The sequence below is a fragment of the Bos taurus genome, chromosome 28 (assembly GCF_002263795.3).
Source record: "Bos taurus isolate L1 Dominette 01449 registration number 42190680 breed Hereford chromosome 28, ARS-UCD2.0, whole genome shotgun sequence".
NCBI classification, from domain to species: domain Eukaryota; kingdom Metazoa; phylum Chordata; class Mammalia; order Artiodactyla; family Bovidae; genus Bos; species Bos taurus.
In genome coordinates, this window is record NC_037355.1 from 13,004,048 (window position 1) to 13,018,917 (window position 14,870).

General features: G+C 44.9%; 1 protein-coding gene across 6 annotated transcripts in view; it reads right to left on the reverse strand.

Annotated features, from left to right (window-relative positions):
• LOC101905153 (ral guanine nucleotide dissociation stimulator) overlaps positions 1 to 14,870 on the reverse strand; it is a 31,297-nt gene that overhangs the window by 13,022 nt on the left and 3,405 nt on the right. For 5 of the 6 annotated variants that reach the window (XM_059882659.1, XM_024986858.2, XM_015460955.3 and 2 more), the window contains exons 2-5: positions 6,080 to 6,201; positions 5,106 to 5,216; positions 4,307 to 4,498; positions 89 to 1,467 (exon numbers count right to left, since the gene is read on the reverse strand). The gene's annotated coding sequence lies outside the window, so the exon portion shown is untranslated. Of the gene's footprint in view, positions 1 to 88; positions 1,468 to 4,306; positions 4,499 to 5,105; positions 5,217 to 5,624; positions 5,846 to 6,079; positions 6,202 to 14,870 lie in introns of those variants that run through there. The other variant, XM_015460956.3, reaches the window with a different exon arrangement.

Below are 14,870 nucleotides of genomic sequence, written 5' to 3' on the forward strand. Positions count from 1 at the left end.
CCTCACACTGTCTTTGGAGCAGGACAGACCATGACTCCACCAGAGGCCTCTGCCAGTCTCTCCCAGGGGTTTGAGGCTGTGGACTCACCTAGGACACGAGCTGCTTCATTCAGGGGCGGGCCACAAGGGCCTCCTCAGAGGCTTCTTCCCCAGAGTGAGGGACCAGGAGGGGGGAATGTGTGGCAGAGAGCACACTGCAACACAGATGAAGAAGTGGAAATGGAAACACTAAATGTATACTATGAACAGTGCGTTCTCTTGGCAAAACTCTTTTAGCCTTTGCCCTGCTTCATTTCGTATTCCAAGGCCAAATTTGCCTGTTACTCCAGGTGTTTCTTGGCTTCCTACTTTTGCATTCCAGTCCCCTCTAATGAAAAGTACATGTTTTTGGGGTGTCAGTTCTAAAAGGTCTTGTAGGTCTTCATAGAACCATTCAACTTCAGCTTTTTCAGCGTTACTGGCTGGGGCATAGACTTGGATTACTGTGATATTGAATGGTTTGCCTTGGAAACGAACAGAGATCATTCTGTCATGTTTGAGATTGCAGCCAAGTACTGCATTTGGGACTCTTGTTGACCATGATGGCTACTCCATTTCTTCTGAGGGATTCCTGCCCGCAGTAGTAGATATAATGGTCATCTGAGTTAAATTCACCCATTCCAGTCCATTTGAGTTCTCTGATTCCTAGAATGTTGTTCACTCTTTCCATCTCTTGTTTGACCACTTCCAATTTGCCTTGATTTATGGACCTAACATTCCAGGTTCCTATGCAATATTGCTCTTTACAGCATCGGACCTTGCTTCTATCACCAGTCACATCCACAAGTAGGTATTGTTTTTGCTTTGGCTCCATCCCTTCATTCTTTCTGGAGTTATTTCTCCACTGATCTCCAGTAGCATATTGGGCACCTACCGACCTGGGGAGTCCTCTTTCAGCATCCTATCATTTTGCCTTTTCATACTGTTCATGGGGTTCTAAGGCAAGAATACTGAAGTAATTTTCCATTCCCTTCTCCAATGGACCACATTCTGTCAGGCCTCTCCACCATGACCCACCCGTCTTGGGTGGCCCCACAGGGCGTGGCTTAGTTTCATTGAGTTAGACAAGGCTGTGGTCCTAGTGATTAGATTGACCAGTTTTCTGTGATTATGGTTTCAGTGTGTCTGCCCTCTGATGCCCTCTTGCAACACCTACCATCTTACTTGAGTTTCTCTTACCTTGGACGTGGGGTATCTCTTCACAGCTGCTCCAGCAAAGCGCAGCCACTGCTCCTTACCTTGGATGAGGGGTACCTCTTCACTGCCGCCACTCCTGACCTTGAACATGGAATAGCTCCTCTCGGCCCTCCTGTGCCCGTGCAGCCACCGCTCCTTGAACATGGGGTTGCTCCCTGCGGCCACCGCCCCTGACCTTGGACATGGGGTAGCTCCTCCTGGCTGCCGCCCCTGGCCTCATGTAATAGAGTTCTGCCAAGAGAATGCAGTGGTCATAGAAAAAATCCTCTTCCAACAACACAAGAGAAGACTCTACACATGGACATCACCAGATGGTCAACACCAAAATCAGATTGATTATATTCTTTGCAGCCAAAGATGGAGAAGCTCTATACACTCAGCAAAAACAAGACTGGGAGCTGACTGTGGCTCAGATTATGAACTCCTTATTGCTAAATTCAGACTTATATGGAAGAAAGTAGGGAAAACCAATAGACCATTCAGGTATGACCTAAATCAAATCCCTTATGATTATACAGTGGAAGTAAGAAATAGATTTAAGGGACTAGATCTGATAGAGTGCCTGATGAACTATGGACTGAGGTTCATGACATTGTACAGGAGACAGGAATCAAGACGATCCCCATGGAAAAGAAATGCAAAAAAGCAAAACGGCTGTCTGGGGAGGCCTTACAAATAGCGTTGAAAAGAAGAGAAGTGAAAAGCAAAGGAGAAGAGGAAAGACATAAGCATCTGAATGCAGAGTTCCAAAGAATAGCAAGGAGAGATAAGAAAGCCTTCCTCAGCGGTCAATGCAAAGAAATAGAGAAAAACAACAGAATGGGAAAGACTAAAGATCTCTTCAAGAAAATTAGAGATACCAAGGGAACATTTCATGCAAAGATGGGCTCGATAAAGGACAGAAATGGTATGGACCTAACAGAAGCAGAAGATATTAAGAAGAGGTGGCAAGAATACACAGAAGAACTGTACAAAAAAGATCTTCATGACCCAGATAATCATGATGGTGTGATCACTGACCTAGAGCCAGATATCCTGGAATGTGAAGTCAAGTGGGCCTTAGAAAGCATCTCTATGAACAAAGCTAGTGGAGGTGATGGAATTCCAGTTGAGCTATTTCAAATTCTGAAAGATGATGCTGTGAAAATGCTGCACTCAATATGCCAGCAAATTTGGAAAACTCAGCAGTGGCCACAGGACTGGGAAAGGTCAGTTTTTATTCCAATCCCAAAGAAAGGCAATGCCAAAGAATTCTCAAACTACCACACACTTGCACTCATCTCACACACAAGTAAAGTAATGCTCAAAATTCTCCAAGCCAGGCTTCAGCAATATGTGAACCGTGAAATTCCTGATGTTCAAGCTGGTTTTAGAAAAGGCAGAGGAACCAGAGATCAAATTGCCAACATCCGCTGGATCATGGAAAAAGCAAGAGAGCTCCAGAAAAACATCTATTTCTGCTTTATTGACTATGCCAAAGCCTTTGACTGTGTGGATCACAATAAACTGTGGAAAATTCTGAAAGAGATGGGAATACCAGACCACCTGACCTGCCTCTTGAGAAATCTATATGCAGGTCAGGAAGCAACAGTTAGAACTGCACATGGAACAACAGACTGGTTCCAAATAGGAAAAGGAGTACGTCAAGGCTGTATATTGTCACCCTGCTTATTTAACTTATATGCAGAGTACATCATGAGAAACATCGTGCTGGAAGAAGCACAAGCTGGAATCAAGATTGCCGGGAGAAATATCAATAACCTCAGATATGGAGATGACACCACCCTCATGGCAGAAAGTGAAGAGGAACTAAAAAGCCTCTTGATGAAAGTGAAAGTGGAGAGTGAAAAAGTTGGCTTAAAGCTCAACATTCAGAAAACGAAGATCATGGCATCCGGTCCCATCACTTCATGGGAAATAGATGGGTAAACAGTGTCAGACTTTCTTTCTTTCTTTCTTATTTATTTATTCATTTTTGGCTCCAAAATCACTGCAGATGGTGATTGCAGCCATGAAATTAAAAGATTCTTACTCCTTGGAAGGAAAGTTATGACCAACCTAGATAGCATATTAAAAAGCAGAGACATTACTTTGCCCACAAAGGTCCATCTAGTCAAGGCTATGGTCTTTCCAGTAGCCATGTATGGATGTAAGAGTTGGACTGTGAAGAAAGCTGAGCGCTGAAGAATTGATTCTTTTGAACTGTGGTGTTGGAGAAGACTCTTGAGAGTCCCTTGGACTGCAAGGAGATCCAACCAGTCCATTCTAAAGGAGATCAGTCCTGGGTGGTCATTGGAAGGAATGATGCTAAAGCTGAAACTCCAGTACTTTGGCCACTTCATGCAAAGAGGTGGCTCATTCACATGGGTCAAAGACTCTGATGCTGGGAGGGATTGGGGGCAGGAGGAGAAGGGGACGACACAGGATGAGATGGCTGGATGGCATCACTGGTTCAGTTCAGTCAGTTCAGTTCAGTCGCTCAGTCGTGTCCGACTCTTTTCGACCCCATGAATTGCAGCACGGCAGGCCTTCCTGTCCATCATCAACTCCTGGAGTTGACTCAAACTCATGCCCATCAATTCGGTGATACCAAGGCTCACTGATGATCTGAGACCGGCTCCAGGGATGTTAATGGAGGAACTGGCTCCAGCGCCACAGCTGCTACACAAGGTGGGTCTGCTGGGGTCTCTAGAACCACAGCTGGATAACACCGGAGCCACAGCTGATTGCAAAGCACCAAGAGGCTCCAGAGCCCAGGCAGTGCCCTGGCCCAGGTTGGCTTAAGCCTGGGGACTGAACTGTAGAAAGAGCGCTTGCACAGGATTTCCAGGTGATTCAGGCTCTGAAGGAGGAAGAAAGCTGTTTCTTGCACTTTCTCTGGATCTACAACTGAAGCACTTTCCAGGATGCACCCACTTAGACCCCCCAGGGAGCTGCTTCTCCCTTTCCCCTCAAGTGCAGGGGGGGGGGCCAACTGGGGCTCACAGAGGTGGAGAGACATTCCTACGACTCACAGCTGGAAGGTGGCCAGGTCTCCCCGAGTACCCAGTGGGGGAGGGGAAGTGCTCACCTCGTGAAGAGAAGGTCCAGCACCTGCTGGGGGGTGCCAAAAGCCCTGTAGGTGCCCAGGAATGTGGGGAGGTAGGCAGGGTCACCACCCAGGAATGCAGGCACCAGGTTGTCCACCAACGTCTCCAGTCTGCGTCTCCGGACACTCCACAACCTGCCGGTCTCATTCCTGTTCCCTGTGGACACTTTCCCCCTGGGGTGGAACACAGCAGAGACACGAGTCAGATGCGGGACCAAAGATTCCAGGAAGGCACGTTCTGGAGCTCAAACCGAGTCCCCAAGCCTCCAGGACTCATGTCAGGAGGAGGGGCAGCAGTGCCCTCCGCAGAATAATCGTCCTGGCATCACGAGTGAACTGGTGCTGGGCCATGGTTATGTGTAGGCGTCTCGGGGCACTTTGTATGCATCATCCCTGTGGTGGTGACCACAACATCCCATTCTGGGGATGAGAACTGGGGTGAGAGGGGCTGAACCAGGGGTGAGAAGCATTAGGATTCTCAGGCCCACATGGATACCTGGGATGGAGTTAATACAGGATTAACTGTAGAAAAATGCAGAAAGGCTCCTTGGGGAACAAGAAGTGAAATCCTATCACAACCTCTTTCTGAGATTCCCACATGGAGGTGAACAGAGATTTTGCATCTGGACAAGTAGGCCCTGGGCCACAAGGGTGCCTTGCAGAGCTGACAGTCCCAGGATCCTTTGGGAGCAGGACTCTAGGAGGGACCCAGGGGAGGGCCAGGGTGGCTCTGGGACCCGGAACTTCCTGGGTGTAGGATCGCCTCCTGGCTGGCACTCACCCTGTGCCCACCCTGGGCTCTGTTGCTGGTGTGGGGCTCCAGCCTCTCATGCAGGGAGATGGAGCAGGGTGCTCCATGGATCTGCTCCTGTGTGCAGTCTGGTGAGGAGCCCTGTGAACAAGTGCCCAGCAGCCAGGCAGAAAGTCTCAGGGCACCGGCCAGCTGTCTGTGGTGCTTCTCGGACCCCCAGACATCCCTCCAGACACACGCCCACCATCTCCCCACAGACCTCCACCGAGGATGCAGACACCCGACCACTTGAGGGCCTTGGATCCACACTGGCACAGAGAAGAGCACCTCAGGGATCCTGTTTCCCCACTGCCAGCCTGTCCTCAGGTGTGACCGTGACAGGACCACCAGGTCACCACGGAACCACCAACCTGTTCCTGCCCAGAGGGAGAACCTCACCTCAAGTTCCACTTCCCCCCACATGGAGATGAGGGCAGCTGGCGCTGCCCAGGGAGGGCTCCCAGTGGCGGCCAGGCCTGGTGTGGCCAGCTCTAGGTTGCCTGCGGTTACCTTAGGTGACCTCCTAGAAGGACCAGAGGCATCCGGGTTGAGCGCTGAACCGCCTGAAACATCTGAAAAACCTCTCCCTCCAGGGTTTCCTCAAGCAGAAGCCCTGGTCAGTTGAGACACAGCTGGAGAACATCCTTCTGGATGAAGTCTCTGCAGCTGAGTGAGCCCAACTGGCTGTGGCGCTGTTGCTAGGAGGTGGGTGCCTGGTTACAAGGTTCCCAATTCTGTTAGGATCTGCTGTCAAGGTAGCGACTTCACGTCCTGGGGGCCCCTTCCTTGAACTGACAGTTGACACCTGTGCACACAGCCCTCGGGGTACTGATCGCTCATCCCTCATCCCTGCAGCCCGGGCTCACACAGTTGCTCCACACAGCCCTCCACACAGCTCCCGGGCAGGGTCTGTGTGCAGCTCTGAGGAGACAGACCTGGGTCCAGGCTCACCTCCCGATTCCTACCTGTTCTCCATCCTGGATGAGTCCTTGTGTCTCTCAAAGCCTGTCTGTGTCCTCACCTGCACACCGGGGATGATGCCTGCATGGACTTCCAGGGATGTCCTCATACATTGGTGAGAGAAGGCCTAGAAATGTGGGAGTCCGTGTCTCAGGCAGGCAGTGTCTCCAGCCCCTGTGTATTCTTCTTATTACCCTCCTCATATCTGTCCCTCTTTTGTTCCCACCCCATAGTCCTTTTCATATTCACTGTGCTTGTGTGTATTTGTGTGTGTGCATGTGTGTGTCTGTGCTCACTCTCTAGAGGCCAGAGGAACACTGCCCCCAAAGAGGGAGGGCTGGTAAGAGATCTCCAGGATCTAAGGTTTTCTAATTGCCAATGGATTAAAACCTTGAATCGAAGAACTGAAACCATAAAACACCTAGAAAAAAGTGATGCCATGTTCCTGTATATCAGTCTGGCGATGAAGTTTGGATGTAATTCCAAAACCAAAAGTAGTGAAAGGAAAAGTGGACAAGTGAGACTACATCAAACTCAAAGGCGTCTGCATGGGGACCATCAACAAAATGAAAAGTGAAGTAGGAAATGGAGAAAATACTGGCAGTTCTCATGTCTCATAAGGGTTCATATCCAAAATATATAAGAAACACACACAATTTAAAAGCAAAGAAGCACACAAAAGTAATCCCTTTGAGAAACGGGTATAAGTTCTGATTTGTCTGAAAAGGCCTTACAAATACCTCAGAAATGAAGAGAAACAAAACACAAATGAGAAAAGGAAAGATATACCTATCTTTGAAATCAGAGTTCCAAAAAATAGCAAAGAGAGATACGAAACCTTAACGGAAAAATGCAAAGAAACAGAGGAAAGCAATAGAAGGGAAAGACCTGAGATCTATTCAAGGTAACTAGAGATACTAAGGGAACATTTCATGCCAAGGTGGGCACAATTAAGGCAGATACGCTGTGGACCTAACAGAAGGAGAAGGTATTAAGAACAGACAAGAATACAGAGAAGAATTGTACCCAAAAAAAGGCATTAATGACATGGACAACTATGATGGGATGGTCACTCACCTAGAGCCAGACATCCTTGAGGATGAAGTCAAGTGGGTCTTAGGAAGCATTACTACAAATAAAGCTTGTGAAGGGGATAGATCCCTCCACTGAGGTATTTAACATGATGTTGTTAAAGTGCTGCACTCAATATGCCAGCAAATTTGGAAAACTCAGCAGTAGCCACAGGGCTGGAAAAGTTTAGGTTTCATTCCAATCCCACAAAAGGCAATGCAAAAGAATCTTCAAACTACCGCTTAACTGTGCTCATTTCACAGGCTAGCAAGTTAATGCTCAAAATTCTTCCAGCTAGGTCAACATTAAATGAACCAAGAAATTCCAGATGAACAACATGGATTTCAAAGGCAGAGGAACAAGAGATCAAATTGCCAACATCCGTTGGATCATAGAAAAGCAGGTAATTCCAGAGAAACATCTACTTCTGCTTCAATGACTACACAAAATAAAGCCTTTGACTCTGTCAGTCAAATTCTCTCAGTTGTTTCCAAGTCTTTGCGAGCCCATGAACTATACAGTCCATGCATTCTCCAGGCCAGAACACTGGAGTGGGTAGCCTTACCCTTCTCTGGGAGATCTTCCCAAACCAGTGATCAAACCCATGTCTCCCACATTGCAGGCAGATTCTTTACCAGCTGAGCCACCAGGAAAGCCTGGTGGATCACAACAAACTGTGGAAAATTCTAAAAGAGATGGGAATAGCAGAAAACATTACCTGCCTCATGAGAAAACTGTATACAGGTCAAGAAGCAACAGAACTGAACGTGGAACAACAAACTGCATGAAAACTGGGAAAGGAGAACATCAAGGCTTGTATTGTCACTCTGCTTATTTAACTTCTAGCCACAGTACATCATGCGAAATGCTGGGCGGGATGAAGCACAAGCTGGAATCAAGATTGCCTGGAGAAAGATCAACAAATTCATTTATGCAGATAACACTGCTCTAATGGCAGATAGTGTGATCACTCACCTAGAGCCAGACATCTTGGGATGCAAAGTCATGTGGGCCTTAGGAAACACCACTACGAACAAAGCTAGCGGAAGTGATGGAATTCCAGGGGAGCTATTTCAAATCCTGAAAGATGATGCTGTGAAAGTGCTGCACTCAATATGCCAGCAAATTTGGAAAACTCAGCAGTGGCCACAGGACTGGAAAGGTCAGTTTTCATTCCAATCACAAAGAAAGGCAATGCCAAAGAATGCTCAAACTACCGCAAAAGTGCACTCATCTCACACACTAGCCAAGTAATACTTCAAATTTCCAAGCCAGGCTTCAACAGTACGTGAACCATGAGCTTCTAGATGTTCAAGCTGGATTTAGAAAAGCCAGAGGAATCAGATCACATTGGATCCATTGGATCATGGAAAAAGCAAGAGAGTTCCAGAAAAAAACATCTACTTCTCCTTTATTGACCATGCCAAAGTCTTTGTGTGGATCACAAGAAACTGTGGAAAATTCTTCAAGACATGGGAATACCAGACCCCCGATCTGCCTCTTGAGAAACCTGTATGCAGGTCAGGAAGCAACAGTTAGAACTGGACATAGAACAACAGACTGGTTCCAAATAGGAAAAGGAGTACGTGAAAGCTGTATATGTCACCCTGCTTCTTTAACTCATAGGCAGAGTACAACATGACAAACACTGAGCTGGATGAAGTACAAGCTAGAATCAAGATTGCTGGGAGAAATATCAATAACCTCAGATATGCAGATGACACCACCCTTATGGCAGAAAGTGAAGAAGAACTCAAGAGCCTCTTGATGAAAGTGAAAGAGGAGAGTGAAAAAGTTGGCTTACAGCTGACCATTCAGAAAACTATGACCATGGCATCTGGTCCCATCACTTCATGGCAAATAGATGGGGAAACAGTGGAAACAATGGCTGACTTTATTTTTCTGGGCTCCAAAATCACTGCAGATGGTGACTGCAGCCATGAAATTAAAAGACGCTTACTCCTTGAAAAGAATGTTATGACCAACCTAGATAGCATATTTAAAAGCAGAGACATTACTTTGTCAACAAAGGTCTGTCTAGTCAAAGCTATGGTTTTTCCAGTAGTCAGGTATGGATGTGAGAGTTGGACTCTAAAGAAAGCTCAGCCCAGAAGAATTGATGCTTTTGAACTCTGGTGTTGGAGAAGACTCTTGAGAGTCCCTTGGACTTAGAGGAGATCCAACCAGTCCATTCTAAAGGAGATCAGTCCTGGGTGTTCATTGGAAGGACTGATGTTGAAGCTGAAACTCCAATATTTTGGCCACCTGATACAAAGAGCTGACTCATTTGAAAAGATCCTGATGCTGAGAAAGATCAAAGGCAGGAGGAGGAGAAGGGGATGACAGAGGATGAGATGCTTAGATGGCATCACCGACTCAATGGACATGAGTTTGTGTGAACTCCAGGAGTTGGTGATGGACAGGGAGGCCTGGCGTGCTGCATTTCATGGGGTCACCAAGAGTTGGACACGACTGAGTGACTGAACTCAACTGAACTGAAATTGCCCCATCTTTCACCACCTGAAATCTGTCCAAGTACTTTTGATGTGACCCTTGTACTCTGAATGCTTCCTGTTATCTGGTTTGGCAAGATGCTTCAAGTTACTCTTGTGAATCTCCTGCTCAGGACTAGAATCAGTCATTTCCTCAAAAACCTTTGATTTGTATATTGGAAAATGGCATTGAATATTAAATATAGAACATTAGGATGGTGGGAATCCTTACTTCTGGTTTGATCATTGTTTTCTAGGTCTTCTCAGTGGGAAGAGCTAGATACTACATGTATGCTAAAATATGCTGGTAGTTGTCTACAGATACCTCCAATCAAACTGCAAACTTTGACATTTCTACTTAACTTCTCTGTGACATCTTTTCTCCTTTCTTCCACAATTAGAAACATAATTTTCAAGGACACAGATCCTTGTCACACCCAAAGATCCAAATCACAAAAAGGTCAATGTGATAGAAAAATATACCTAATAAACTATATAGATTGTGAAATATGATATACCTATAAATAGCTGTGTATAGACATAGAGAGGAAGGGACAAAGGTGGGCAGAGAAAAGGGGTGAACACATAAAATTAAATGCTTGTATATATCACAAGAAACAACTTTCAGTCAGTTGTTCAACTTATCACTAGATGTGATTTTAATTAGCTTCCAAACAAGATTGAAGACAAAATCAAACAAAAATACCTTAAAGAAATACCCTAAGTTCATAAAAACTGTTTTGATGAAGGCTAACTTGGAAAGGCTTTCACCTGGAATCAAGACTGACAGGAGAAATGTCAAATGTCAGATATGCAGATGACACCACCCTTATGGCAGAAAGTGAAGAGGAACTCAAGAGCCTCTTGATGAAAATGAAAGAGTAAAAAAGCTGGCTTAAAACTCGACATTCAAAAAGCTAAGATCATGGCATCTGGTCCCATCACTTCATGGCAAATAGATGAGGAAACAATGGAAACAGCGACAGACTTTATTTTCCTGGACTCCAAAATCACTGCAGATTGTGACTGCAGCCGTGAAATTAAAAGACGCTTGCTCCTTGGGAGGAAAGTTATGACCAACCTAGACAGCATATTAAAAAGTAGAGACATTACTTTGCTGACAGAGGTCCGTCTAGTCAGAGCTATGGTTTCTCCAGTAGTCATGTATGGATGTGAGACTTGGACTATAGAGAAAGCTGAGCGCCGAAGAATTGATGCTTTTGAACTGTAGTGTTGAAGAAGACTCTTGAGCGTCCCATGGACTGCAAGGAGATCCAACCAGTCCATCCAAAAGGAAATCAATCCTGAATATTCATTGGAAGGACTGATGTTAAGCTGAAACTCTAATTCTTTGGCCACCTGATGCGAAGAACTGACTCATTGGAAAAGACCCTGATGCTGGGAAAGATTGAAGGCAGGAGGAGGAGGGGACGACAGAGAATGAGATGGTTGGATGGTATCACCCACTCTATGGACATGAGTTTGAGAAGGCTCCGGAGTTGGTGATGGACAGGGAGGCCTGGCGTGTTGCAGTGCACCGAGTCGCAAAGAGTCAGACATGACTGCGTGACTGAACTGACTGAACTCGGAAAGGACCACTTTCGAATGGGAGTGTGCTTGTCAGAAGCAGCTACACACCACCCTCTGGTGGTCTTCTGAGGAATGGCAGGAACCGCTGCTGGGATCTAGGGCATCGTGGGCAAAAGCAGCCAACCTCCACACTTGCCACCCTCACTGTCTTACAGTTACAAGAAACCAAATTCTGTAAGATCCAGTTAGGGTTCACAAACTTATGGTAAGTGAGAGAAGTCATTCAAGAACACCACATATTGTATAATTCCATTTATGGAGTACACAAGTTCTCCACTGTGGAACAGGCAAACCTACAAGTGACAGAAAGTAGATTCATTGTGTCCACGATTAGGAGAGGTTGGACGGTAGTGGGAATTGACTGCTATGAGTAAAAGGTGTGTTTTGTGGATGATGACAAGGCTCTAAAATGGATTATGATGATGGTTCTAAAACTCTGAATATCCTGAAAGCTACTGCTGTTTACAATAAAAATTGGTGAATTGCACAGCCATGAATTATGCCTCAATAAAGCAGTTAAAAATTAGGCCTCCAGCCTTTTGAATAAAAAAATATAATGTTTGGAGATAATGTATATATGTTAAGTAGTCAAATTCTACAGGTAGAATTATTAGGTCTGATTTTGCATTAGTGTTCACTCAACAATTTGTATTAAGCCTCCAAATGTTATTTCTCTGTCTCTCTGGTTTCTACTAGCCAAGGCATGGTTTTTCTTAAGGTGAAGAGCTTCAAAATCCACCTGCTGCAATGTTCAAACCCAGGGGGATGGTTGGTGTTGAATATGAATCCAGGGTGAACTATTCAGAACTAGAACTCCCTTTCTAGGGTTTCTTAACTGCTCACTAAGAGGACTTTTCACTAGTCATGTATGGATGTAAGAGCTAGATCATAAAGAAAGTTGAGCACTGAAGAACTGATGTTTCTGAACTGTGCTGTTGGAAAAGACTCTTGAGAGTCCCTTGGACAGCAAGGAGATCAAACCAGTCCATCCTAAAGGAAATCAGTCCTGAATACTCATTGGAACGACTGATGCTGAATCTGAAGCTCCAATACTGTGGCACCTAATTAGCAGAACTGACTCATTGGGAAAGACCCTGATGCTGGGAAAGACAGGAGGAGAAGGGGATGACAGAGGATGAGATGTTGGATGGCATCACCAGCTCAATGAACATGAGTCTGAACAAGTTCCAGGAGTTGGTGATGGACAGGGAGGCCTGGCGTGCTGCAGTCCATGGGGTCTATGGGGTTGCAAAAAGTCAGACATAACTGAGCAAATGAACTGACTGACTCAAGAGGAAGATAAACATCTTGTTAACCAGAAAGAAGACATAAAGGCAAATTGAACATGGCTCGAGCTACCCACTACCTCCCTTCTCTATCAAAGGTCCTACAGAGAAGCATCCTAAAATTGTTAGATGCCTCCCCCTCACACATGAAATATAGTCTTAACATTTTAATTTAAACTAAGTTAATTTTATCCCAACTTTATCCCAGTTGATAGACAAAGTACTATCAACTATCAGTGCTTGATACATGGGCTCAAGGAGAGAATTAGGCCCTACTGATTGAAGGCCTCCATGGTCTAGGTGGTTCTACTTAAGTACTATTCTTGAAGAACCAAGACTTCAATAATTTTTCTGTGTTTTGACTTCAGATAAAGATCTTTGTTGAGAAAAATAACTATTTACTAGCTTTTTGAGGTATGACCATACAACTTTTGATTTTCCTACAAGAGGCTTGTTTTATAACAGGTAATACAATATAACATTTCTTGTACAAGGCACTTATTAAGATTAGAACACCATTTGCTGAATTTCATCTAAGCATGAGAAATCTGGAAAGCCAATATTCACACTAAATTTCTTCAAACTCAGATCAGATCAGTCGCTCAGTAGTGTCCAACTCTTTGCGACCCTATGAATCGCAGCACGCCAGGCCTCCCTGTCCATCACCAACTCCCAGAGTTCACTCAGACTCACGTCCATCGAGTCAGTGATGCCATCCAGCCATCTCATCCTCTGTCGTCCCCTTCTCCTCCTGCCCTCAATCCCTCCCAGCATCAGAGTCTTTTCCAATGAGTCAACTCTTTGCATCAGGTGACCAAAGTACTGGACTTTCAGCTTTAGCATCATTCCTTCCAAAGAAATCCCAGGGCTGATCTCTTTCAGAATGGACTGGTTGAATCTCCTTGCAGTCCAAGGGACTCTCAAGAGTCTTCTCCAACACCACAGTTCAAAAGCATCAATTCTCCGGTGCTCAGCCTTCTTCACAGTCCAACTCTCACATCCATACACGACCACAGGAAAAACCATAGCCTTGACTAGACGAACCTTTACAATAGTATAATAGCATTTTTCAAAATTATCATACAATCCTCTACAGAATTATAACGACTTAATTTACTTCTGTTTCTCTTGCTGTGTCTTTCAGAGTATCATCAGAGAAAGGGTGACATTCAGCAAGCATGCTCACTTCAAAGCAATATATATTTGCTTTATGCCTTGAGTGTAACATTAACTGTTAAAGGAAAACAATCCATTAAGATACAGTCATGTTGTGCTTTATATGCCCATGTAATTACTGCCTTGTCAACTAAGTCCCTGATAAACAGAATGCCTAAAGATCTGAGTGGAGGGTCATAACATTGTACAGGATGCAGTGACCAAAATCATCAGAAAGAAAAAGAAATGCAAGAAGGCAAAATGCTCACCTGAGGAGGCCTTACAAATAGCTGAGGAAAGAAGAGAAGTGAAAGGCAAGGGAGAAAGGGAAAGATATACTCAACTGAATTTGAGAGAATAGCAAGGAGAGACAAGAAGCCCTTTTTTAAATGAACAATGTAAAGGAGTAGAGGAAAACAATAGAATGGAAAAGGCTAGAGATCTCTTCAAGAAAACTGGAGATCAGGGCTGGTGCCCTGGGATAACTGTGATGGATGGGATGGGGAGGGAGGTGGGAGGGGGTTCAGGATGAGGAACAAATGTACACCCATGGCTGATTCATGTCAATGTATGGCAAAAAACACTACAAAACTGTAATCAGCCTCAAATTAAAATAATTAAAAAAAAAGAAAACTGGAGATATCAAGGGAACATTTCATGCAAGGATGAGCACAATAAAGGACAGAGACAGTAAAGACCTAATAGAAGCAGAAAATATTAAGAAGAGGTAGTAAGAATAAACAGAACTATACAAGAAAGGTCTTGATGACCCAGATAACCATGACCGTGTGGTCACACACTCAGTGTCAGACATCCTAGAGTGTGAAGTCAAGTGGACCTTAGGAAGCCTTACTATGAACAAAGCTAGTGGAAGTGATGGAATTCTAGCTGAGTTATTTAAAATCCTAAAAGATGACTTAATATGTCAACAAGTTAGGAAAACTCAGCTGTGGCCACAGGACTGAAAAAGTTCAGTTTCATTCCAATTCCAAAGAAAGGCAATGCCAAAGAATGTTGCTCATACTACCCTACAATTGTGCTCATTTCACACGCTAGCAAGGTTATGCTCAAAATCCCTCAAGCTAGACTTCAGAAGTACATGAACTGAGAGCTTCCAGATGTACAAATTGGGTTTAGAAAAGGCAGAGGAACCAGAGATCAAATTGCCAACATTCATTGGATCCTTGAGAAAGCAAGAGGAT